Source organism: Desmodus rotundus, chromosome 8 (genome assembly GCF_022682495.2).
Source record: "Desmodus rotundus isolate HL8 chromosome 8, HLdesRot8A.1, whole genome shotgun sequence".
In the NCBI taxonomy this organism is placed as follows: Eukaryota; Metazoa; Chordata; class Mammalia; order Chiroptera; family Phyllostomidae; genus Desmodus; species Desmodus rotundus.
In genome coordinates, this window is record NC_071394.1 from 133359121 (window position 1) to 133385369 (window position 26249).

At 53.1% G+C, this 26249-nt stretch overlaps 1 protein-coding gene across 2 annotated transcripts in view; it reads right to left on the reverse strand.

The window, feature by feature from the left end:
- The window catches only part of CNTN4 (contactin 4), a 314773-nt gene extending 307826 nt beyond the window's left edge, over positions 1-6947 (reverse strand). For both annotated transcript variants that reach the window (XM_024566039.4, XM_045199695.3), the window contains exon 1: positions 6754-6947. The gene's annotated coding sequence lies outside the window, so the exon portion shown is untranslated. The remainder of the gene's footprint in view (positions 1-6753) is intronic.
- Between the last annotated feature and the right edge of the window lie 19302 nt (positions 6948-26249).

Below are 26249 nucleotides of genomic sequence, written 5' to 3' on the forward strand. Positions count from 1 at the left end.
GAAGGCACAGTAACCCTCTTGCCCGTGCACTTAAATTTTGGGACTGAGGTTGTTTCAGACAGGTGGCGAAGGACAAAGGAAGACCTACCGGCAAGCCAGCCCCTGCCTTCCGGTGTGTCCGCACTTCACACTGTCACTGCCTTCCAGCCCACACTATGGTTCAGCTTCAAAACCCATTTTCAAGTGTGGAAAAAAAAAACTGGATAAACTACGTCCTCCTGGTGCCCGTGTCTGTGTGGGCGTAGCTCAGGCTGCCTTAGGAAACCTCCGCTGCAGGGAAACCACGTCACTCTGGGGGACAGAGGCCCGGGGGAGGGAGGGGTGGCCTGCGTGAGCAGCACGATGAGGGTTCCCAGCACCTGCAGCTGTGAGGGGCCTGGGACTTCCCACAGCAGCAGTGAGTCCAGCTGTGGGGGCTCGAACTCTGTTCTTAGCTGCGGGGTCGCTGCCGTGAGGGGCTGGTGGCCACAGTAACAGAGATGTGTCCGTGAGCTCTGGTGTCCTTCCTCTGCAGAGATGCTGCATTCTCCTGAACTCAAACTGAGGGCGGAGTCTGGTAGCCGTGACGAGCATGGCCAGAGATGCCAGGAAAAGATTGGGCAAGAAATGCCTTTCTGCTGCTTTGTTGGCAGCCCCTGGGCTCTAAGGAGGCCACCTGTTGACCTGATGGCTCTGTCCCCTGTCTCTGCTACACTGGACCCTCCATCACAGCCACCACGGCCACGGGGGAGAGACCACACATGCCCTGCCGCTCAGCCATCAGAAGTGGCGTTTCTGAGCAGTTACAATAAATAGCCAGAATAAAATCATATAAACCCTGTATAAATCACATGTATGATACATGCATGAATAACTTTTAGCTTAAAGCTTACAGTGCACAAAAAACGTCTTGACATTTTCCAAGGGGTCTTCCAATAATCTCTCCCACCTGCAGTGTGGGAAGAGAAGCATTGTGCTGGTCACCACAAGGTGATGAAGCCGGCGTCGGCCGTCTCACTGGGGGCGGGTAACAATCGGCATCCTCCATCTTCCTCCGTGGATAACCACGGATGCTCTTCGTTGCATTTTGTTGAATCGTTGGCCAAAACTGCTTTCATTGCAACTTAGTCGCAAGATCAACAAAACCAATTATTGTATTCCGGGGCATTGTTTTGCATACGGATATCATTATTGCTTTCTAGAGTTACATTTTTAACGCATAAGCATGAACAAAAGAACTAAAACATTTATGTAGATATGGAATTAGCACTACCCATGCATAATGCACACCCTTATTTTTCCCTCAAAAATTTGGGCAAACAAGTGTGCGTTATACACAGCAAAATACAGTATCTATTGACTCAATTACACTATAACGCATTTAACTCCTAAGGGAAAAATTATGTCCGACAGCTCAAATTGACAGCAGGAAGTAATATAATTAGAATGTAAGAAGAGAATAGTCAGTAAGTTACTCAGAACTACTTAAGAAGATTAGAACTTAACCTTGGCTATGTTTGTGGACAAGAGTTTGTGAGCTGGCTTAGGGATTTAAAAAGTTTTTAATAAAGAAATGCACATGATAACCTATACAGATACTCAAATTATTAGTTTGACAACTTGCTTCTAGATCACGGATTCTCAGATATAAGGTCTGGCAGAGGAAGGCCTGCCTGGGCGCGGTCGGCCAGGTACGTGACTGTCTCGCGTGAGATGGACAGCAGTTTGAACATTTCACCTAAACTGTCCTAAGGTGTGCTTGAGTGTGATGTTATATTACAGAATTACGTGCTTAGGATTTTACAATAACAGATTTTCATTAATAAAAAGGGGTGTTACTTGTGCTGGGCCCTGTATACTTAGAAGTTAATGGGATAAAAAGAATCCCAAGGTCATGTCTGTTTGGAGTAACCGAGTGACCCCGGGTGGACAGACTGCGGAACCGCAGGCTTCCCGCGGCCCCGACGAGATGACAGGGGCGCTGTCTGGAGCAGACGCATTCCACGCAGTGTGCGTCAGAACCCCTCCACCGAGGGCCTCTGGACTCGCCCTAGGACATGTGCGTCTCCTACAGCAAGGACTGGCCGTCTGAGGGCCACACTCGGCCCAGCCCGTTTCTGTAAACGAAGCTTTGCTGGAGCTGCAGTGGCGCAATCGGTTAGCGCGCGGCACTTACACAACCAAGCTTTGTCGACGGCCCGCCACGCTTGCTCGGGAACGTGTCTCGGATGACTGCTTAATGACACAGTGGCCAGGCTGAGTGGTCACACACAGGTCATGCTGCCTGGAACATAAACGCTATTTACTGCCTAGCACTGACAGGAAAGTGTGCTGACTCCCAGTTTTCAGTACCATTTTGTTCTGGCCTTAAGGGTGAACATAAAAGTCTCCTGTGGGCATGATCAGAGGGAGCAGGGTGTGTTATGTGCAGTTGTCCAAACGCAGGAGGAGATGACCCAGGAGGCGGGGCTGCGGCCTCTCGTTTCCCCTGAGCTCTGAGCTGACCCACAGTGTCTCCACTGAAATGTCAACTACGCAAAATAAGTTTGGATTTTCCTCCTGGAATTCCAATGAGAAACTATTTAACACATGCCTTAAACTAGCAAGTAAAAGCTTACAAACCTAGACATATTAACCACAAGGTCTGAAACTAATACCTTAACTTACGGGTAGATCGTTTATTATAACACTCGCATACTGGAGATTGTACGAAAGACGACTGAACGCTGTTGTTGAGGATCTGAGGAAGTGATACCGAATGTGATCGTAGTTCATCACAAAGGTCCCTTTGGTCACAGGGACTGGAGCCGAACACGGGCTGTGGCCTAGACCTGAAGGAGATGTCAGCTCATGTCCAGTCACAGAACGGCCGGGTGACCTGAAACTTTATTCCAGTTTGGTAGTTCAAGAAAACACATACTTCTAATTCCTAGCAGAGTTGAGCTTTTTATTTATTTATTTTTATTGGAATCCATAAAATTAAACTACCTCAAACACCGGTCTGGTCCAGGGCACGTTCAACACTGAACCGTGAGAGTCAGCCGACTTGGCTACGGGCTTAACAGAAGACAGAGAAACAAGAAGAGACAATTCACTTAACGGCAACTTCTGGTGGTCTGTATGTGCAGACAGAGTTTCTCTCTTTCTAAAGTCAGCAGCACTAGCCCACAATCCTGTTTCTCACGTGGTTCCTCTCCTCATCTTTTTCTATCTGCCCCCCAAGTTTCACATACTGCTACTCATTTGTGGCTCTCCCCCTGATCTCCCTGTGAGCTGAAAACCATCCCACTGGGCATCAAATCCACCTGGAGAAACTGTTAAATGTCGTAAGGCTCATTTTGGAAACCAAAGCTGATCATATGGATGTATTTTGTTCCTCGTGGTAAGAACAATGAACACACAGAGGTGTTGCAGTTTTTTACGGAGGCCCTTTGACTGGAGTTTCAAAAGGAGGAATTTGCTTTCCATGTTCCTGTTCTTCTCAGGATGAAGGCCGAACGGGTTACACAAAGGAAGTCAACCAGATACGCTGGGAGGAGGAGGGGAGGTGAATCCACGAAGCCCACGCAGATGGAGCCCACGGGAGCAGCACAGGCCCCAGGTGCGGGAGTGGCAGCCGGGACGCAGAATCCCGCACTCGTCCCTGGAAATTTCAGCACTCCGTGCTCTCTCTCTGTCCATGAGTGTCCCCCGGGGTGTGTGTGGGTCTTCTCTTTAAAGGTGGGGAAGCACATGGTTCCTAAATGCAAGTCAACGACCTCAAGTGACATCCAGCCAACCCCTCCGCCCTCTATGCCCAACCAACGAGAAACCGCGCTGCATGGAGTTGCTGTGAGATGGTGTGGGGCTTTCCAACTGGGATCCGTCATTTCTGAGGGGGACACAGACATCCCTCAGAGGTCAGAAGATCCTCAGCACACATGTGAGTGAGGGGCAGGGACACGGACAGAGCTCCAGCCCCTACTCTGCCCTCCTCTGCAGACTCCCCCGGGTCAGACTGTGCCTGCGGCCTCGCGGCTGCCCCTGTGCTGCGGTCCAACCGGCTCTCCACGCACAAGCCCCCTGCGCGCAGCGATGCAGCCTCCTCTGTTTTCTCTACCTCTTACTGCAAAATGAAATCCCCCCCCCGCCCCGTTTTCAGCTTCCAAACAGCGCAACCCTCCTCTCTAACCACATCATAAAGCACCTGATGCCTTGTCCACCCCTCTCAGGGCCCAAACCGCCGGTGGCCAGGGGCTCCCCTGAGTGGCACCCAGCACCGAGACGAAAGCAGTGGTTTCATCCATTACGCTCACACTGCCTCTCTGGCATGCGCTGCGATTGGCTTATCCAATGGCTGTCTGCTGGGTTTCACCTGAAAGGTTGCTTCTGAGTCCGACTGATTCAAGTGTTGGCTTTGCCTTCGGCTGGTGGCTTCTTCAAAGCACAGGCGTGGTGCTCAGCAGGGTCAGCTCCGCTCCCTTCAGGTGGAATTATACCCCCCCCCCTTTATTTTTCAGACTAGCAGTAGCCTGTGAGCCCTGTATTTTCTGTAAACAAGAAAACACAAGGTTTCCCAGAGCAACGGGGGCCTGAACCCAGGTACAGGGATTTACCCTGGTGCATCCCACGGCGGGTTTGCACACCCCTTCTGCGCTGCCCTTTGACAGCTCACCTGGGGCATGCTGATGACTTCCAGCCCACGTCCCTTGATGTGCCCGCAGCACAGTGCTAACAGAGTGGGGAGGGTGTTTCCAAGGCCTCTGCAGGCCCCTCCACATCGCAGGCACGGTCAGGTGCTTGCTGACCTTCCCGTGGGACAGACAGCAATTGAGGCCTCTCAGAACCCCAACCCACTCTGCAGCCCAGGAAGCCTGCCACTCACGCCCGGGGCACCTAGCGGGACGGACGACATCCTGACTCCTTCCCCCTGACTCCGGGGCAATCTGCCACTTCACTGACGAGGGACGCACACGTGCCCCACAGCACCTCAGTGCTTTGTGGTGGCCGAGGCCCCTGTGCCCCCTGCACAGACCGGGAAACACTGGCACCTAATCTCTGGCGACAAGAAACCTTCTGGAGCTCTCCATGGGTGCTCAGAGAAATGGGTCCTGTCTCAGCTGCTGTGAGGTCGGACTCCCGAGTGAAAAGACACCGCGTTCCTCCTTTGCAGAAGATATTCTGAGGCCAGCTCGTTACAGAGAGTCTGCCTCCCCTCTCCACTGCTCCCTCTCTTCCTTCTGCCTGAAATCCTGTCTCACAACCAGGCTGCTTAACCCGGGCCTCCGGGCCTCCGGAAGGCCTGCTTTGCTCATCTGACCATTAGAGATTCTCAAGTCTTCACACGCATCCAGGAGATAAAGGTGGTGGGGGGCGGGCGGGGGGCAGGTGGCTGCTGCTACTTCACACCCAGTCTTGCTGCTACTGCCGGGTGATCTAATCCAGATGAACTACTCCCAGGGTGTTCAGGCTAAAAATAAGAAATGAGATTGCCGGCGTGGCAAGGGGCACGGTGCTCTGACCCTCGGCCGGCCGGTGCCTGCGGGGAGTGCCTTGCCCCGGTCACTGTGGACACTGACAGCTGTAATGGCCCACATGCAGGCTCCACGCCGCTGCTTTAAAATACATGGGCACACCTGTGCAGTAACCCTTCGCCTCCCAGCTCAGTGCTGCAGAGACGCGCGCCAGACCCGGGACCCGAGCTGCTGTCAGGTGTGCCTGCCAGCTAATTAAGAGTTTGTGGGGGCAGGGTCTGACCTCAGAGCCCACACAGCCTCCCTCAGCACCAGCATTGCCCCTGGCGCTCTCAGAACGATGTGACGTGGGCCCTGTGGATGCCACCGTGCTCGCCTCATTGGAAGGGACTCTGCCCTCTGCCATTGGCTGCCAATTAGCTTCACACCAAGAGTCTCGGAGAGGTGCTATCAGTGTCCTAAGAAAATCACGTGTGACAAATGTGAAGTAAGTGGTGTCATGAGCAGTGAGCAGCCTCCAGGTCCTCAAGTTCACCTACGGTGGTGCTTGTCGCAGGACGAAGGGAGGGCGCTGAGCGCCTGGGAGTCCCAGTCAGCTCGGCTTACCCTCCCCCTCCCCTTCCTGCAGGGGGTGGTTCTGCTCCTCCTGACTTATTTGCAAGGTCAGGCTGACCCCTAGGAGCACAAGGGAGGGATGAGTCCTGAATGGCCTCGAGGTTCAGGAGCGCTTACGGACTACACCCTCCTTCACGCCAGAGAAGGAAGAGAAAGAAGAGAGGCCAGGAGCACCCTGGCTCCGCGCCGGCAAGAGCTGCTCACCGAAGCTACCACGGACAACAGCCAGGGTAGCAGCTTCAGGTTCTGCAAAATTCGGACCAGTTCACAAGTACAAACAAGCAATTTCCCACACACCCTTCACTGGAGAGAGCTGCACAAAGCGGGAGAGGGGGACCACGGAACAGAGACCTGGGTTCAAGCCCCAGACAGGAGTGACTTGGTAAATCTAAGTTTAATCTGCAAAAGAGTTGCTTGGTAGCCTTATTTCATTGTTATGAAGCATTTCCTCTATTCTCACTTTATTCCTTTATATCTCTCTCCTCTGTTATCAGGCAAATAAACAGAAATGTATGCAAGTACTGAGTATAAATTAATAAAGCTTGGATCAAAAAAATTAAATACATGAAATGTCACACAAAAATTTACTTTTCCTTGTCACTGTCCCTGAACATGCTTTGACCTGCTATTTGCTGTTGAGCTACAATGTTTACGGAATTGGCTACGTTATTAAGCACACAACTATGTTATGTCTAAAAAGGCTCACGTTCAGAAGTCCTGTGGACAGTGGGCACGTCGTACAGAAATGCTGCTCCTTCTCCTGGGACCAGGGCTCCGGGCACGGCAGTGGGCAGCGACTCAGGCGCTGGCCCGCAGCAGGACAGCCCAGCCTTCTCCCGCCCGCCTGCCCTCTGCTCTCCGGCCACACACTGCTGCGCTCTCAGCGGCCCGCCTTCCGTTGCTGCAAGAGAAATGCACCTGCGGTGCCCGCGGGACCCAGGCTTCCTACCTAAGCGAGGACCCAAAGGAGTGGGGACGGGCAGCATGATGCAACCCCATGCAACCGCGCTGTGATCCAGAGCGCGAGCAGAGCAGCCGCATCTGCCCTCAAGCTAATTGTGAAGGAAACAAACACACTTAGGAGGTAAAGACATTGTCAGCTTCTTCGAAGGGCCCGCATGGCTCTCCATCGGCCGAATTCTCTCTTCGCAGCTGAGAGCCCATTCACTGAAACACACAGAGACCTGCGCTGTGGCAGCTGACCTCTTCCTCTGCCCCTCTCCTTTTTCATAGACGGTCTGTATTTGTTGAAAGACATCCTCTTAATATAGGTATTGCATCTACAAGGAAAACGGAACTCGAGGAGCCCTAAGTTTCTCCCTGCCCTGAGCTGCCAGTGCTGAGTGGGCAGTGGCGATTTATGGGGTACATGCTAGTATTTCTTGGTCAAACCGTTTCCCCTTCAGTCCTATCGGCCACCCACAGGAAAAACACCCTCTCGCAGCTCAAAAATTCTACACCTCCTTTGAAGCAGGCAGATATTCAGCACCACAGAGGAAAGCTTGGGAACCTGCTTACTTGTTAATTTCATACGTTTTCCCTTATTGTGAGGAAGACACAAAGAAGTGACGTTCACGAACAAGAACACCTCGCTGACCTCTGCACCAGGCCTGTGGGTGAAGGACAAAAGGTCAGTCTGCTCTGTGGATGACCCAGGCTTCCCAGGCTGAACTCTGTGTGGGACTCACACTGCAGGTGTCTCCGAATAGTTTTGTTCTCAAGCTTCCCGAGGTCACTCTCAAGATTTTGTTCTCAGTAACTCGCCCTGCTGTCGCAGGTGGGCAGTGAGAGGGGAATGGCAACGGTGGCGAACTCACAAAAGCCTGTTTGTTTTCGTCAAGACAAGAGATTAGTGTCAACAGACAAAGATTCCAAAGACAAAGTGTTACGTTGCAGATGTGGGGCAAGCTGAGGCTCAGTGAACAGCTGAAGCATTCACCTGATCAGACGCACAAACCACTCAGAAAATCAGAATTTTGATGGCTGAACTCTGGCATGAGAACGGCGTCTTATCCCTGTGTGACTTTTTTGTCCTCCTGGCTTCTGCTGATGTTAAGAATAAGCTGCTGCCCTAAATTAGCCAATTTCACTATTTTGTTATTTTGCTTGTGGATAGTCCTTCTGGAAATAATTACTGAAAATCAACAAAATGTCCTAACTTTTTATCCAGTCTTCAAATAGATTAATGTCCTGCTTGGTTTAGAATAGTCGTAGGTTCTGTAGTATAAATTCCAAAAGCTTAGAGCTACAGGGAAACTAAATATTCAATAATGGGGAATAACTATACCAATAATGATTAGGGCACATAAATCTTATAGGATACTGTACAGTAACTCCAAGTATTCCCTAAATGTAACGCAGAAACAAGACATGCTTTAACATGTTAAAAATAAACTACAGATCACTGTGTATCCACATGTACGTGTATCAGAACTAGAAATGTGTAAAATGCCTACGCACACGGGAGAAGGCTAGGTGTGGGTATGCACAGAAGAGGGGCGCTCTCAGGGATTATCTTCCATTTCTTTGTTACACTATTCAGCCCTGTTGTTGCAAAATAGGCAATGTAACAACTTCACCATAACATAGAGGATAAGGAGTAAAGCAGCAGCTATGGAAAGTAACAGCTGTGACGGTTGGTTTAAAATCTCGGCCTGATCCTGCAGCCGGCCTGTGGACATTTAAACTTATTAACGTAAGTTAGAGACAAGCAGTCGCACTAACCTATATTTTTGTGAACAGATGAACATTTTTTAACCTGGGTAATCATGATACACCAAAACTACTTAGAAATAACATGGAAACAAAGCTATTGACAAAGAACAGTATCCAAACCCGCTGCTAAGAAGATGAAGAACAGCTTACACAATGCTGGAGGGAGACGCCCCCTCAGTTCACTGGTCTCTGGGGCTGTCTTCACACAGCACCTGCTGCTAATGAGCTGCTAAGGAGACCAAGCACAAGGAGCCAGGGAGGCCCAGGTGTTGGGGGCTGTGCTTCCTCTGTGGACTCAGGGAGGCCCCTGTCCAGCCCTGTCCCTGAGCTGCCAGTGCTCCTTTGCTTTGGGCATCGTAACTCCCTCCTCTACAGGGCTTCCGCCTGGTGTGACCGTTTGTGTCCAAACCTGCCCTTCCTCCAGGGACTCCGTCATACTGGGTTGGATGCCATGGTCCTACGTGATCGCACCTGCGACGCGCCCTATTGCCAGATGGAGCCGCGCTTGGTGGGTGGGGGACTAGGACGGCACCCGGCTGGCCACACTGACCCACAGAGAGAGAGTGAGGGGGTCGGGGTGAGGGAGAAATGTCCCTCCCACTGCCCGGAGGGCGCTCCTGAGACACACGCCCAGCACCGCATCCTCAACCAGGTCAGCACTCCCACCTTGGCAGGGGAGCCAGGACCTTCTCCGGACCCTGGGCCCCTCGGGCATCTCTCTCTGAGTCACACATAGGTGACTGCAGGGATGCAAACCAACAGGCAAATACCAACTGCTAAGAGATTCATGCCGTAATCTTAACTAGATTTACTCTGGGCGGAGGCAAAACGTGTGGCTATTTTTGTTTATATGACTTACAGTAGCCGTATGTCTCTTGTACCCATGACATTTTAAGTTAGAGAGCCAGGTGCACACACGTGTGCATCGCCAGTCCCAATTACAGTGAACAGCTATCGAGTATTACCTGGTGCTACACATGCTGTAAGTGACCCGTGTGAAGTATTTGTGATGGGCACACGTGTGGACGGGAATTATAGTGCATAATACTCCACTTTCTCTTGACCTTGGGGTCTGACACCCAGGCACTTCCCTGACCTCAGAAATCAGGAAGCATCTGACGTCCTGGCCCGGAGGGATCAAACCCCCCTTGAGCGCTAGCGATGCCCGTGTCAGGTAACTCGGGCAGTAACAGGCTCCATCAGGAATGTACAACGGGGGGGCGGGGAGTGAAAGGCGCCCCGTCCTCACGGCTTGGGCTCTACAGCTTCAGACTCCCCAGATCTGCTGGCTCCAGTTGGCGCCTTCTGTGTTACCAGATCCCTGTGAACGCATGACTCAAGCCAATCGTGTGTCACGGAGCCAGTTTTCTACACTTCCCCAGTAGCACACACGTCATGTGTGTAAGACACATGCCCCCCAAACAGAGAAGCCCACCGCATCCTTCCACGCCCAATACTATAGCACCGAGAACAGACCCCAGCGGGTGGCAGGTTTAATTCCGCCCTACCGACTTAATGTGCACGGTAACCGGGGCAGTACGCGGTGTCTTCACCTGCGGCACAGACAGGTCAAGTAACCTCCTCAGAGCGACGCTGCCCAATGCCGGACACGAGACCTTGACTGCGGAACAGGGTGCCGGAGCCCGGCCCTCCCCCGTGTCCCAGCAGTCAGATGCTGCACTTCTGACACTGGCGAGCAGAGAGCTATTTTCACCAGCCTGGGAGGACTGCTGGGCTTTGATGCCTTAAAACCAGGTTCAAACTCAAGGCTCCACTTTGGTATGACCTCCCCCTTGTGGGTGTCAGCTGTTTTATGAGATGTATTTGAGAACGCAAATTTAATCTTTTCAGCACAGGACATTGATTTTCAGGTCAAGGTCTTTAAAAACAGTGAACTAAATAAAAACTGGTCTCAGCTTATGAAGTCAAATACCACTAGCAGTCATTGGGGAAGCCTGATGATGATTTTAGCTCTTTGCATCTGAGTCAGCTGAAAAGCAGGACGATGAGGCTTCAAGCGAGGAAGAAGGCATCCCTCCGAGTAGACCTCCTGCCCAGCCACACTCCACAGGCCTGGGATTTGCTCGGAGACCGAGAAGGTTTTTAAAGGATCCCCTGCTCCACGAACGCCGCCTTGAGTTCTGTGTCGGCAGATGCAGGTCTGAACTGCTTCGCCCGAAGTCCCTGCCCATCAGAGAGGGCTCAGGACAGTTTTCCTGTAAAGAAAATAACATTTCGAGTGCCAGCTGCAGGCACCTGGATCTTCCGTTGTCTCCTGCTTGTCCTTGCGACCCCGGCAAGGGACGCACCGTTCCTCTCCAGCACGGAGGGCCGCACAGAGGGCGGGCGCGTGAAGAGGAGTCCCCAGAAGTGTCGTCTGAGGAGATGGATTTCCTTGTGCCACCAGGCTGCCAACTCGTTCCGGGTGGTCCCTCTCTCAAGTCACTTTCAGATTTCTGGAAGTGTGTCCATCGTGGGCATGTTTTCAACTCAACCAGTTTGGAGAGAGCCTCATGGGCCCCCGAGGGCTCAACCTCCTCATTCAGCTGTCCCGGCTGCAGCCCGAGGCTGCCGTCCACACAGAGAACCATCCATGGCAGGTGTCTCCTCTTGGAATCCTGACACAGGGGAGCCACAGTGGTTGTAGGAGCCAGCGAGGCCTCTCCGAGGGGAAGGGAGCAGTCCGAGCTGTGAGCACGGGAAAGCAGCAGCGTCCCGAGGTCCTGCCAGCAAGCCACGGGCAGAGGCCAGGGAGGGCGTCCCAGCTTCACACGATAGTCTGTGCAGCTGACTTGCCGTGGGTGGGACAAGAATGAAAACCCGATGGCGTACTGATTGTTTGCAAAAGGGGATGGAGACATCTCTGATCAAATAACCAACTATGCAAACAGAAATCTAAAAGTGAGAGGGGACACCCGGAAAAGACGTATATTGAAGAACGGGGACAGCAGGACTTCTTGAAATTCAGAGAGCAGCAGCCCTGGCAGAACCAAGGGCCTAGGTAAAAGGAGAGCACAGATGCTCCACTCCGAGGGACCACACACCAGCGGGATGCGACTGATCTCAAGCTTTCTTGTTGAAGTTCAAGACGGTAAAGCATCTTTGGGCAACTGGTTTGTAGAAAGTGACCAAAGCACCTTCTAAAAGATGGGCAGGTGTCCCTAGGTAAAGCAGTCTGCAAGAAGAGAGTGGGAGTAAGTGCCCAGGCCCAACCCCGGTGACTGTACAGACGAGGCATTTTACTGACAACATTAAAGCAGAGAGAACAAACCAGGGTCGAAAACCCTGGATCTCTATATACATGTGCGCACAATGACCTCATCCTCCCCCATCCAACCCTGAGTATGTTTCCTGCAGGAAATGGGAGAGAGAGAGAGAGAGAGAGAGGTGTTCCCCATTTAGGACCCTTCCTGGGAGGAAACGGTGCTGTAACAGACATGCGGAAGGCGGCAGGGAAGGCGGCCACAAGGACCGGGTAGCCCGTTAAAACCGAGTGGACACTGAGATGAAGAGCCGAGCCCTCACTGCAAAGCAGGCTGCAGGCTCGCCCTGACTAGGAGCCCCACACGGCCAGGAGCTCTGTCCACCAATCCCCGGGAGCAGCGGCTCGCCCAGGGCAGGGCACAGCTGCAGTGGCCTCAGGTGAGTGGATGTCAGCTTAGGGACAGATCCCAGGGTGAAGCAGCGCTGGCCCCTCTGCTCTCCCAAAGGACAGCGGAGCCCAGAGCTCATCCTGTCACAGGGCTGAGGTCACAAGGAAAACCCGGGGCTCTGTGCCTAATTTACAAACCAGTTACACCGGGTGCTGTACTTAGGGCCTCTGCCCCTCAGGACCCGGGGCCACGGTGAGACCAGGAGCCCACCCTTGTCTCAGACCAGCAAAGTCTGCTTCTCCACTGTCCTTGCTCCCCCCATGGGTGGGCGCCTCCTTATGCAAATTCCAGAGAAAACACAGTGCAGAAGGGTTGGCATTTGCTGTATCAACAAAGAAAGGCAGAGCTGGTGAATGTGGTGGAGAAGGAATACGGAAGTGGAGGTAATTCCTCTTTTAAGACAGTGAAAAAGTATTGTTTTAAAGTGAATAATTGCTCTGATTTCCACTGATGTTTTCGTAAATCAAGTAATTTGTGAGTGGGATCCATTTATGTTTAAATTCCTTCTCACCCAGTTACCCACGTACAAAGCAAGACATCTTAAAACATGTGGCTTATGAAGCTGTATTTCTTCCATGAGTCAACTTCTACTTAGACAACTTTGATTTTTAAAGCTGCAGATGCTGGGAATGGGCTCTGCTTGGCTATCCTTTTCCAGGCATGGAAACTTTAGCCACGCAATGGATTTTGTCCTTCCGGTTTGCCCGAGACGCGGGAGACACCGCCTGACACACTGCAGAAGGAGCAGCTTCTCCCACTTCCTGTAACGCTAGGAATGGTACGAGCGATTGGAGCAGGGTCTTCTGGGCGCCGCAAGGAGAGGTTTTGGTAGAGCGCTCAGGAGAGGGGGTGAGGGACAGAAAGGACCGTGTCCCGGGCACAGGTGCCAACTGCCGGGGGTGGGTGAGAGCTGACACAACAGCTCACTGAAACAGACCACCGCGCAGCTCGCTGCGTGGCCCTGACCCTCAGCGGACGCACTTTCCTGACTCCCACACCAGCGACAGGCACCTGTTGTGAGACAGGTGTTTGCAGCAACAGCAGCGGGGTCGTGGGAGTGATGCTGCCTGGTGCTTCCACCGGACACTCCGCAGACACAATCCGTCACTGCTCACAGCAGAGCTGAGTGACGGGCTCAGCAGCTGCCCTCGGGACCGAGCGTACGTGCATGGTCCCCTCTGCGTGCGGTTTCTCCCTGTTTAGAAAGCTCGGCCTGGACTGGGTGCCAGATCCCACGTCTGTTGGTAGTGATGCTTATAGGTGGGAAACGGTGGCCCCTCCAAAATGAAAGGCAATAAAACATTAGTGACAAGATTCTGAAAAATGCTCGGTGCTCAACATTAAAAGAGCATCTGATGTACAATAAAGATGTGCCAACAACTAACGTGTTCAGTAAAATGCTTCTTTGTCTGACTTTGGAGAGCACCGAGCGAAGCTACGCCAGGCCTTTCGCAGACACACACGCATTCTAAATCGCCTTTGATTCAGAGATCACTGACAGCGCAAACAGCCTTCCGTCAGCTGCTGTTTCCACTCTCTCCTCATTCAGGTCCCGGAGGGCAATTCGTGCAGAAGTACCGTATCTTTATTATTTTTTTCCCTTTCAGACCACTAATGTGTTTATGTCTTTCCAGGGGTATCCAACCTGTTGGCATTTCTGGGCCACACTGGAAGAGGAAGAGTTGTCGTGGGTCACACATTAAACACATACACACTAACAAAAACTGATGAGCAAAAAAAAAGTTTTAAGTAAATTTACGATTTGGTGTTGGGCCGCATTGATAGCCACCCTGGGCCGTGGGCCTCAGGTTGAACACCCCTGCCGGGCTTAACCTATTTTCAACCAGAAAGAGACTCGGTGGTCACAATGGGATACGTGGAAAATGCCGTGGACGCTGTGACACTCACTACACACCCTCCAATGGCCTGAGAGGTGCTCGCTGTGTGCGCTCCGCCTCCTGCCCCCCGGGGCTCTGACCCAGGGAGTCACCTGTAGCAACTCGGAAGTTGCTAAGGCCAGCATGGGTGTGCTCACTGTCTGCGTGACCATTTGGCCGGCATCTCCAGGGACAAGAAGAGACAAGCCTGACACCTTTTTGCCAATCTGGGGTCTTATGGACCATTTGACCAAGCTCATCCTCCATTTCCAGCTTCCCTCTGCAGATGGCGGAAGTCTCCAAAGGCTAAGCTGTGGTTCAGCGAGACTTCTGTCCCCAACGCCCATCAAACTAGTTTGTAAATACCTCTTATTCAAGTTACCTGTATCTTGTTCCTAACAACCAGAAAGGTCACATTTTTGTTTTTCTTTTTGAGACTAATACCTTCCTGTCTTGTAGTCACATCTTTAATTGGATGCTGAGTGACAACCGAGTTTCGAAGGGAGAGACAAACTAAAGGTTTAGAAGGCATTTATTTTCTATAGACTAAAAAAGCCTGGAGAACTAGTTTGTTTCAATGAGTACAACTATTCACTAAAGCACATTTTATTTTACAGCTTTTTACCTACTCTCTTTTAAAAAAATCACCATGTCTCTGGACTGGTACAACTGAAACGGGTATTGGCTACAAATCTGCATTCAGACCCGCGAGTGCTACTCCCAGGTCTATGTCTACAGCAGAACGGTCCACGCGTGTTCACGCGGTATTACTTACACCAGCCAAACAGGTAAAGCCGCCCACGTGTCCGTCAACTGAAGGACGGACCAAGGGAGGCGGCACGTCCTCACCAGGGACGGCCAGCTGGCGGTGCGAGTGAGGTGCGGACACTGCGCCTCACGGACCGGCTGTGGGCGCACGAGGCCGCGTGGGAGCAGCCGTCTCCGACAAGTGTGTACGCGTCTGTGTGGTCGCGTTTACGTGAGACACTCGGGAGCGGCAGAGCCGCAGAGGCAGGGAGCAGACCGGCGTCTGCCCTGGGCTCCGGGGGCTGCGGGGGTGTGACCTGGGCGATGACTGTGGCCTGATTGTGGGGGGCGGGTGGTACGCAGACCCAGCACACGCCGACCACATGGGGCTGTGCCATCAAAATGCCTGTCACATGGATTATGAATAAATAACTCAATAAAGGTCTTTAATAAGTATCTGCCTGCGATTTTATTTTTTACCCTCACTGTCTTTTTAGTGACCCCACGTGTTTGCAGTGGGTTTTGTGCTAGAAATCTCTTCCAAATGGAGAATGTTTTTTTTATTTGTAAGAAAGACTGTTTTGATAAAACTTGGAGCAAGTCAGTCATCCATCTTATTTGTAAGTACCCAGACGATGACCCGCCCACTGCACATCCCTGTGTTTCCAGAGGACTCTAGGTGAGCTGGGGTGGAGGGGCCCGCACCGCGGGGCACCAGTGCCACGTTGAGGCCTTCCTCGCTGCCCCTGCTCCGAAAGCCTTTTCACGCTGACTCTGGGTTTCATTACAGGGGACCCTTTTGTAAGTTCAAAGCCAAGGTCGTGTCCCTTCAGCGCAAATCCAGACTGGAGGCATAAATCTTTCAGAAAGGATCCCTCCACGCCGGCACCACAAAGAGTCTGACACATGTCACAGTAAAGCCACTTTCATTAAGTTGCCGTCACAAATGTGCTTCATTTGACGGACCCTGAAAAATTGCTCTATCTTTCTCCATTCCCACGACAGCTGTCATCATGTCACGGATGGAGAGAGGTTTAAAAAAGGAAAGGCCTCTCGCTTTCCCGACAGTTGTCAGCACTTGCGGGGACATCACATGCAGTGGTGCCGGTGGTGGGGGCCGGGGGGGTGGGACAGACACTGGAGGGTACCACATGGGGAGTACCTGCGGGAGAAAAGAGAAACAAACAACGGTTCCACTCATAATGTTCTAGAATGTTCCGCAAGGCACACGTCCGCTCTGTTCTGCCTCCAGCCCCGGGAGGGCAGAGGAAGCTGTCTCCTAGCCGGGACCCTCGGAATTGTTTGCCATACACGCCGTCACTCCCCAACCCCGCAGCCCAGGCACAGGCAGAGCTGTGTGGGATCGATTCTGGACAGAGGGCGAAGGTTTGGGCACGAAGCAGTGAAGCAGGACGTGAGACCCAGACTCGTAACTTGGCCGACAGAAAGGCTGATCAAACGCGTCTCCTACTCTGACTTCAGATAGCAACACCATGAGGAAACGGCAGGAAGGGGGACCAAGAATGCAACTTTTGTTAGAACTGCCCTCCCCAGCCTGGGTGGGGCGCAGCAGGAATCGGGGCTGGCCTCTGCTCCTGGGACTCCAAGGTGGCACAGGCCTGCTGCCTCCCCGTCCGGCGCTGACTGCACGGGCGACCTCCAGGGCAACCCCAGCCCTGCCGAGTGGGCACCTGCACTGTCACACCCAGGCCAAGCAGCACTGCCCCCACTCTTCCACTGATGCCCCCATCCCTGTCTGGACCCTTGGCCCGCTGGAAGGACCTGGTCCTTTCGTATTAACATGAAAAAGAAACCTTAATACACTATGTACTGCATTGCCGCATTAATCAAAATTAATTAAAAACTCAAAACATCAGATTTCTCTGCATCTGAGAGCCACGCTAAAGCCTTCGTATTGATGTCAGGTTAAGAGATATTCAAAATCAATTGATATTTAAGACTCCATAATTTGTTAGAGTCTCTGTGGAAAATGCAGCTGAGCACAGATCTTTAAAAGGCTGTGCCCATTTGACATGGAGGCACGCCGTGACCGTGCGAGAGGGCGCTGCTTCTGGGCCTGAAGGGCACGAGGCAGGGACCATGTGACTGGGCTACCCACTGGCCGGGGGCCCCTGGCTGCATCACAGCTGGCCTGGTGCGTGTCAGACCCAGTGATGGCCTGCCCCCCCCCCCCCCGCCCCGTGGTGAAACAACCCCTTGGATGCTCAGTGTTGCTAAGGGGGTGGGCCTGGGGGCCGTAGGCTCCTACGTGAACGTCCTCTGCTCACTCCCTGGCAGCACGAGGGGTGAGGAGTGCTGCACGGGGCCCAGTGCCTGCCCTCTAGGTGAGAAGCAGCTTGTGTCTCTGAACCAGATGACATCCAATAGCCCACAATGACTCCAGAGTGCTCGGCACTCAGACACCAGGACACAGACAAAGCTGTCAGCTGTTCAGTACACCCCTTGTCCCTCTCACCAGCTGCTTCAGAACTTAAACAAGCCCCTGTGTTAGCGGCGGGGGGTGAGGAGCGAGAGAAAAGGCAGTCGCCTTGGGAGACAGAATAACCAGGCAGACAAACAGACCCTCTCCACTCTGGAGCCGATTTTCCTTTGACGCCGTGCTACCCCGGTGCGCGCTCAGGGCCCCGGGCACGCGGTTGCTGCCACTTTGCTCCCTCATCATCTTCAATAACAACAGCACTTCGCTGCTGGAACATCGCAACAAGCTCAAAATATCTCCCTACGTATGAACTGAACTCTGTTCAAGATCCCATCCCAGGGAGGGATGGGCATGCCCACACCTGGGGCATAAACAGGTATAAACAGGGTCCAGATGAGTCGGTTTTATCAGCTCTGGCATTTAGGCAGGTGGAAAGGACAATATTCGAGAAACCGCCTGTCAGGCAGGCGGAGGCCCGGCCTCACTCACAGACGTGAGCAGAGGGGTGGTCGGCCTCAGTAACTCGGTAATCTAGTAACGTTAAGTGGCCTAATTATGAAAAGCTGCCGCCAGACACACCCACAAGACGTTTGCCTCAATCACTCAGCTATTTAAGACCAGCGTGATCTGGGGTTCACAAGTATATCTGGAAAATTGTCTGTTTCTGCACTTCATATGGCCTATGTAGGACCGACTGGAATGCCCCGGAAGCACGTGTTTGGCTGGAGGAAAGAACCAACAGTGAGCCTCCAGGGGCTCTGTCCCAGGTCTTGGGCTCCTTGGGCAGCACAGGTAAGCTGCATGTGTGTGGGTGGCGGTCAGAAACAGAACCACGGGGAGAAGGACAATCCCCGCCACCCTGTGTAAAAGCTGCATGATTTCCACATACACCTGTGAACAAACGCCCGCCACACTGAGCGTGACGCTCATAGGCGCCGCTGCAGAAATCCCGGGGAGGGCGAGACGAGCCTCCTGGGCGCCGGCGTCCTGACTCACTCCGTTGCTACGTCCTGCAGCCGTGCTGGCTGAGTGGTTGGAGCCGACGGCCGTGCATTTGTCTGTGTCTCTCCCTGATCTGCAGGCACTTGCTCGTTTGTGCAGGGACCTGGCAGGACCTCAGCCCCACCCCCCGGGAGCTGGTCCCAGGGGCCTCACCCCGAGTCCTCCACGCACCCCCACTCTGCCTGTGCAGCCATGTGTCTGTCCGCCCCAGGGGCACACTCATGCCTCTCCTTCCTGACTCACGTTGTTTTTTTGCTGGGCCCTCAGGTTTCTCTCCCGGACAGAGGGTTTCGTTCTGGCCAGCTTTAAATCTGACTCCTTCGGTCCCCATGCCACGTGCCCAGCACTGTCCGCCTCTCTAAATCCTGTCACAGGTTCAGATTCCACAGCTCGGCAGTTTGCATCCCTCTAGCTGTAGGAATGCTTTATTGCTCCCGACATGCCCCTCTCGGCAGTAAATCACCCTGCCTCTTCCCTGGAACAACAGGGCAAGTTTGGGCAAATGGGCATGACTCTCAGGCCCTGTCTGGGACACAGGTGAGGACGTGAACCCACGTGCGTCTAGGTCCGACCTACAGCATCGCCTTTGCAGTCCCCGGACCGACCACGGGAGCTGCTCATGAAGCGAGGCCGGGTCGGCCAGCCCAAGCTGTCAGATGCACCGGTGTAAATCCAAGGGCAGGGTCCGCCCGGGAACTTGATGACCCATGGCTCGAGAGCCGTAAATTGTCCAACATAGGTCACCATGGCATCAGGTGTGCAAGAACAGTCAAGTGCCAGATCACTTGGGTCACGGTAGGGCGCACGGTGATAAAGCAGAGACATCATCTCCCGAGACTGGTCCCTCTTACAACGGGGCCTGCCACCCGAAATGCCAGGGCCTGTGCCTGAGTTCACAGGTTTGGGGAAGTCAGCGTTGCAGGGTCCACACAGAGCCACATCAAATACAGTCCACCGGTGCGACAGGAACAGAATTAACATTCAAACCCAGGACAGCACGCCGCAGGGGCAGGGCCTTCCCCATGTTTGAATTTGAGAGAAAAATTAATACTCCAGAGGAGGCTGAAAGGCCGTCACAACAGCGCCCCGCTCCAGAACGAGAAGCGGGGCCCTCGGAGCTGCGGCTGTCATCAAACGGCCACTTACCGCCCCTCCCCGAGCTCGCCGCACGTGACAAATACACGCAAGTGCTGCCGGCGGTCAGGTAGAACATTCGCCCGTAATTACCCTGTGCCACCCCAGCCCTGCAACCAATGTGCTTTTATTCATTGGAGAGCAGTAAAAAATACCCTCATGCTGGAAATACCCACTCTGAAGTTGACGGGCTTCCCTCAGTACTTGCGGTGACATCAGAGAAACGAAACACACGCTGTGGTCGCTGTGGTCGGAGGGCGTGCACACGCCTGGGGTCGCTCGCGGGGGCTCGGGAGCTTCTCCTTTGTCATTTTAACCAAGAGTCTTATCTGGAAGTACGCCGTTCTGAGACGGTCAGAAATGTATCGTAAAGGTAATTTTCTGTGAAGTTTTTTTTAATCTCACTTGGATTCTGCAAAGTGGCTCACCTGATTATATCATCGGGTACATATATCGCAACGAAATAATCAATGGCTTCTATTTCCCACACTGGTTAATAAGACTATCATTTTTTGGAGAAAAATAAAATCCTTTCGTGCAGTTTTTCTTTTTAACAAATCAAGCTCTTTGGTATGCTGTTCCATTAAAGGGAACTCTCATTTGTTAATTTTTTTGTTTTATCTTTTAATTAAACGTTGATAGCTCAATACATTATGATGAACTCACTTAATCCCCTTCAAGCATAGGAAATATAATCAATAATATTGTAATAATGCAGAACGGTGTGCAGTGCCAGGCGGGCACTGGAAACACCAGGGGGCGCTCTGTGACGTGTGCGACGGCCTACCCACCGTGCAGCCCACCTGAAACCAGTGCAAAATGAGACTGAGGGTAATGGTAACGGGATGAAATAAAATGAAGTAATAAAAAAGTACAAAAGTCACTCCCCTATTAAAAAAACTGGCACGTGCAATGCAGACACACACCTGAGGCCCATAAGTGTCAGGCCACCCCACGCCCAGGATGGAGTGTCACCCCCGCGCCCAGGACGGAGGGACTGGGACACACCAGCGTGTCCTCTCCCCACAGATGGGCTCCAGGGGCCACCACAGAACAGACATCCCAACACTGTTCCTGCTGGACTTCAGTACCGCTCACTCCTGGAGAAGGGGGGAGGGACAGGTCAGGGAGACTGCAGGCCTCCCTGACCTGGACAGCCTCCTAGATAGCACAGCACAGTTTACAGGGCTCCGGAGGCCCAGGGAGGGACAGTGGCTTGTTGGGGCTGGTGCGGCACTGGGGCAGAGGTGAGCCCACACGTCCCCTGTCCCTGAAGGTGCCCACAGCATGGGCACTGGATGGTGCACCATCGGGGCTCGTTAAGTTCAAGCGCACCCGCTCTTTGGGGTCATTAAGTCCCATTTTCTTCACTCAGCCACTTTCACTTGGTCCCAGAGCCTTAATGCTCACCTCCACTGGCTGCTCCTGCCCATCCTGGGGATGGGGGCTTGGCCCGTGAGCAAAGGGGCCCTGCTGCTGAGGACGCGGGGCCAGGCCGCAGTGCAGGCTGCCAGGGGCGCGGTCTGCTTCGTCCCTCGGCACAGGACTCTCTCCACTCTGTCCAACCCCAGCGCGTCCTCGAAGCGGACAGGCGGCCGGGAGCGGCAGAGACCTCGTGCACGCGGCGGCATGCACACGCGGCGGCATGCACACGCACAGAGACACGCTGCTCCTGCACAGAAACGCAAGGCTTCCTCTTTCCTCTCTTTTATAGCAGTTTCTTTTCTTTCAAGATTTTATTTATTTATTTTTAGACAGAGTGAAAGAATGGGAGAAACAGAGGGAAAGAAATATCAATGTGTGGTTTCCTCTCGTGGCCCGTAACCCAGGCCTGTGCTCTGACTAGGAATCGAACCTGCGACCCTTTGGGTCTCAGGTCTGTACTCAATCCCCTAAGCCACACGAGCCAGGGCTACAGCACTATCGATTCATGTTGAAGAGCAACCACGTCATGGCTTTAGAGGATGTTTTACAGGGTAACATCCACGCCACACCCCCGGGCCCAGCACACTGTCAGGCGATCAGACCCCAGGCTAAGCTCCGCAACGTCCAAGCCCCTCGCAGGTGCAGCAGGACCAGGAAGGCTCCATCCTGATTTTCAGAAAAAAATGAAAACATTTCTAAAGTAAGAGAAGCACGCGGTGGAAATCTTGACTTATCTCTTGGAGCTTTGCTGTAACCAGCATGTGAGTTCAAATTTCTAAATGTTTGCATGGAAAATAAAACAACTACATCCGGAAAGTAGTTCTGTACAAAGGCAGAAGTTCCTGATAGGTGTAGGTGTAGGTGTAGGTGTAGATATAGGTGTAGGTGTAGCTGTATAGATGTAGATATAGATGTAGGTGTAGGTATAGATGCAGGTGTAGGTGTAGATGCAGGTGTAGCTGTATAGATGTAGATATAGATGTAGGTGTAGGTGTAGATGCAGGTGTAGCTGTATAGATGTAGATATAGATGTAGGTGTAGGTATAGATGCAGGTGTAGGTGTAGGTGTAGGTGTAGATGCAGGTGTAGCTGTATAGATGTAGATATAGATGTAGGTGTAGGTGTAGATGCAGGTGTAGGTGTAGGTGTAGGTGTGTAGATGCAGGTGTAGCTGTATAGATGTAGATGCAGATGTAGGCGTAGGTGTAGATGTAGGTGTAGGTGTAGATGCAGGTGTAGGTGTATAGATGTAGATATAGATGCAGGTGTAGGTGTAGGTGTGTAGATGCAGGTAAAGGAAGTCAGGACTCAAATATAAACAAAACGAGAGTTCAGAAGAAAACAGCACTTGCTACATTGGGCACACGCGACACAAACACCGTGAGAAAAAGCACGGGGACTTGACTACGTGTGTTCCTGTCCTTGTCATCATTGGAGCCAGGAGGGCGTCTCGGCAGGCTCACGTCTGCACTGGCCGGAGAAGCTCCTGTGATGACTGACAGGAGAGCTGAGGCTCCCCAGCACCCGGCCTTACCCAAGTCGGCGGGGTTTCAGACCAAGGCACGAGGCCGTTCTGGGTTCAGGGTGGGGGTCACTTCCCGGATTTCAGATCTCAGTGCTGCAGAGCCTTAGCCACACCCACTTTCCCGGGAACAGACATCCGTGAGGGCAGCCCGAGGACACGTGCTGCCCGGAGGGGCCCCAGCCCCCTGGCCCGCCAGGTGCTCCTCACTCCTCACTCCTTAGGAGGCAGGGAACCTCCTGCCTCCACGCCTGCAGCCCTGGCCCTGCCGAGCTCCCAGACCACCATCTGTTCTGAGTTCTCCCTCCCACGGCCCCTCCACCAGACCTAGTGCAAATACACTCTGTCCCCCGGGTGAGACACATTCACTTTCACAGCCTGGGCACTTGGATTGCTCCCTCATGTGGGAATGACTTCAGGGTCACTTGGGGCCACATCAGTGCTGGCCACTGGCTCAAGCGGCTGGAGCCTCTGCTGGTCACATTCTATTCTTACAACAGCTCAATTATTCTACTTGCTACCCAGGAAGGAAAGTGTCTGTGATGTATATTTAGGATCGAGAAATGCGGACAAAAGTTCCACATATCCCTTTTTGCAAGGATAACAATCTTTAATTTCACTAGGCCATTGATCATTTGAAAGTCACCATGCAAACATTATTAACAATATCAATTTCTAATATTTTATGAGCGATTCATCTTTCATGGATAACAAATATTAATTTGATAGAATGCATTTGGAGACACATGAAAGATAAATGAATCCAGATTGAAGTGATTTTTTTTTGCTTTTTAAAATTCACATCACTTAAAAAGTGATGCATTCAAAAGCAAAAATGAGCTAACACAGAATCCAATTTTTAAATACTGTTCCTTAGAATAAAAAACAAGATCCACATTTATATTTGCAAATCTTTCTAATGGTTACCACCCCCCCACCCCCCCCCACCCCCCCCCTCCCCCCGCTATGCTGGCAAAGTTTCTAAATAGCAAGCAACTGAAAAACGGGAAACTTTCCTGTTTCTGCATTTCTTAGCGGCAGCAGAGAGCCACAAAATAAGCTGTCTTCAATAAATTCTGGGGTTACTGGCACACGCTTCTTTTGCACCTCAGTGCGTGCAGAGGGTCTCGGTACATATGTATCACTTCTACTCACATTTTCTCGCGGAGGCCGGAGACAGAGAAGACAGCAAACACACACACACTCTAAGCACCCCGGCCTCATAGACAAGCTGCCCAGGCCCCCAGATGAGGAGCAAAGCTGATGAATTTTAACTTCTCTAAAAGCATTCTGAAAGGTCTCTGGTTTCCTCCCATGAATCAATTATAAGCGAGCTCTGACAGCAACAGCAAGCTCCGAAGAGATTGCACTGTCTCGGCAGCTGGATTCAACAAAGAGCGATGGAATAGCAAGTCCAATGCAGCGGTGAAGTCTCATCCCCACGGAGCCGCAGGGAGAGCGCGCGGCCGGGTACTCACCGGCTGCAAAGTGCCCCAGTTTCCGCTTCACATGATGCAGCGCTGACACAGAGGCTCCGGCTGACAGCAGCCCACGCCACGCTCACCCCCGCAGCCCGACCCCGAATGGCTTGCTCAGGCAGCTGGGAGATAATGGGACCACAGTCTCAGCTGGGACCAGAGCTCCTCCCGCGTTAATCAAGGCGCCCAGGCCCCGCGGCCATGTCCCCAGAGGATCCACATAACCAACACATGAATCAAAGACGCGCCTGCCCAGCAGCACACACACCTCCAGCGGGCTCTGCCCACACGGAACCCGAGCAGGAAACCCAGTTCCTCCTGGGGCACAGGGGCTCAGCCTCGCACCCACGTGGACTGGACTCAGGGGAGGGTGCGGAGTACGGCTACCCGCCCAGTGGGCGGCTTCTGCAGTCCCCCCGCTGGAGAACTCCAGGACACCGGCCGTCCGGAACACACGCTGGGCCTGCCCCGTGCTTGGGCTGGCTTGTTCGGGGTTTTGCAGGGCCGTTCCCCTGTGGCTTTTAGGGGCGGTGAGCGCATGTACAGTGTCCAGCGCAGATAACGCCCCTTTTTCATTACAAACTCTTTTATTACAAAATGATATGCATGCAATTCTGTAACACAGCAATATCCCACGCAAGCACACCATCTGACATTTTAGGTGAAACGTTCACATTAAACTATAAATTATCGCACCCCTATCGCTACCCCACCAACCACACTCCGGCAGGCGTTACTTCGGCCAGACTGCGTGCATACCCTCTTTGCAGGTCTAGACTTCGGGAAGCTGGTCGGAATGAAGCCGGTCTCTGTGGGGTTTCAAGACGTGCCCCTTCTCGAGTACTGGGCATGCCCCTCAGAGGGCTCAGCGTGGAAGCCAGGACACGAGCCCGGCACACGCAATTGGAGACGCCTCTGCGGCCTGCACCGCTGAAGGAATGAGGAGGCCAGGAGGTGCTCGGGAACTCCTGGATGTGCCTCGAGGGCGAGGCTTCCGAGTCTGAGCACGGACAGCTGGAAACAGAGCCGTGCGCCACCCTGGCTTCCGAGCACCTCTGCCCCGCAGACACTGGCACGTGCAGATGCGGCCTCCGTTCAGCACGTCCAGGTTAGGGACACGCCACGGTCCACCTCAGAGAGGGGCTGGTCTGTGTCTCGCACTGAAAGGCTGTGACGAGGTACCCACATCAGGCAAAGCAGCTGGTAGTTCACAGAACTGTGTGATTGCGGGGGCGGGGGCGGGGAGCCAGGAAACCGGAGTTCTAGCCCTCCCCCTCCACTGAAGTCAGGGGGTCGCCCTGGGACACGCCCCTTCCTGAGCCTGGGTTGGGTGTCCGAGGGCTGGGCAGGCTCCCCCAGTGCCCTAGGGCCTGGAAGGCGGACCTGCGACAGCAGGGTGCTCATACCTGGTAACTGTACCTGTGAAACAGGAATGAAATAAAGGGATGCTTTTGTGAACGGTCCCAAACTGGGGGTCTGTGTGACCTTGGGGCATCCCGTGACAAGTAGGCGGATGAGCAGCTGCATCCGAGAACTGGAGACGTCTGCTCAGGAAGCATGAATTAAACTGCAAATGTGTGAAAGGAAAAAAGAGAGACGAGTGGGTGGAGGAAGATGGTTTCAGCTATTGCTGCACAAACTGAGTCCCCCTGCGGACAAGCCATCTGGAGGAGGAGGCTGGGGTCCAGCCGGGGGTTCCTGCTCCTTGGAGCCAGCTCCGAGGGAAGTGTGGGTGGAGTCCTCTATGCTTTCGCTGCGTTGTTCCATCTTCCCCTGGTTCTCTCCTTCCCCCTGAAGGTACGGAAAAGTGGGGCTTCTCTTCACATTAGCAACTATGTCATCTCTGGTGCAAAAATGGGCACCACCCAGGTCACGGCAGCCCCCATAGTCCAACAGGTCGTGACGCTGGGCACAGGGACTGAAAGACAATAGAGGGGCAGCTGGCCATGCTGTTTCACTGAGGAACTAGGGAAGCCACTCACCCCGAGGCCTGGGGTCCCGAGCAGCATGCGCCGGCCAGGCCTTCCTGGTCCACGGCCCACTCAGTTCCCTGACCCAGCTACGTGGGCTCCGGAAGATCACTCTCAACACTCAATACCAACAATACGCTGAGGGGGTGCAGTGGGAGGCGCACTGTCATTTAACTTAAAAATTTTTTTTGCTAAACTTTCCTGTAACTTTGTATTGGTTCAACATGTTTTTGCAATGT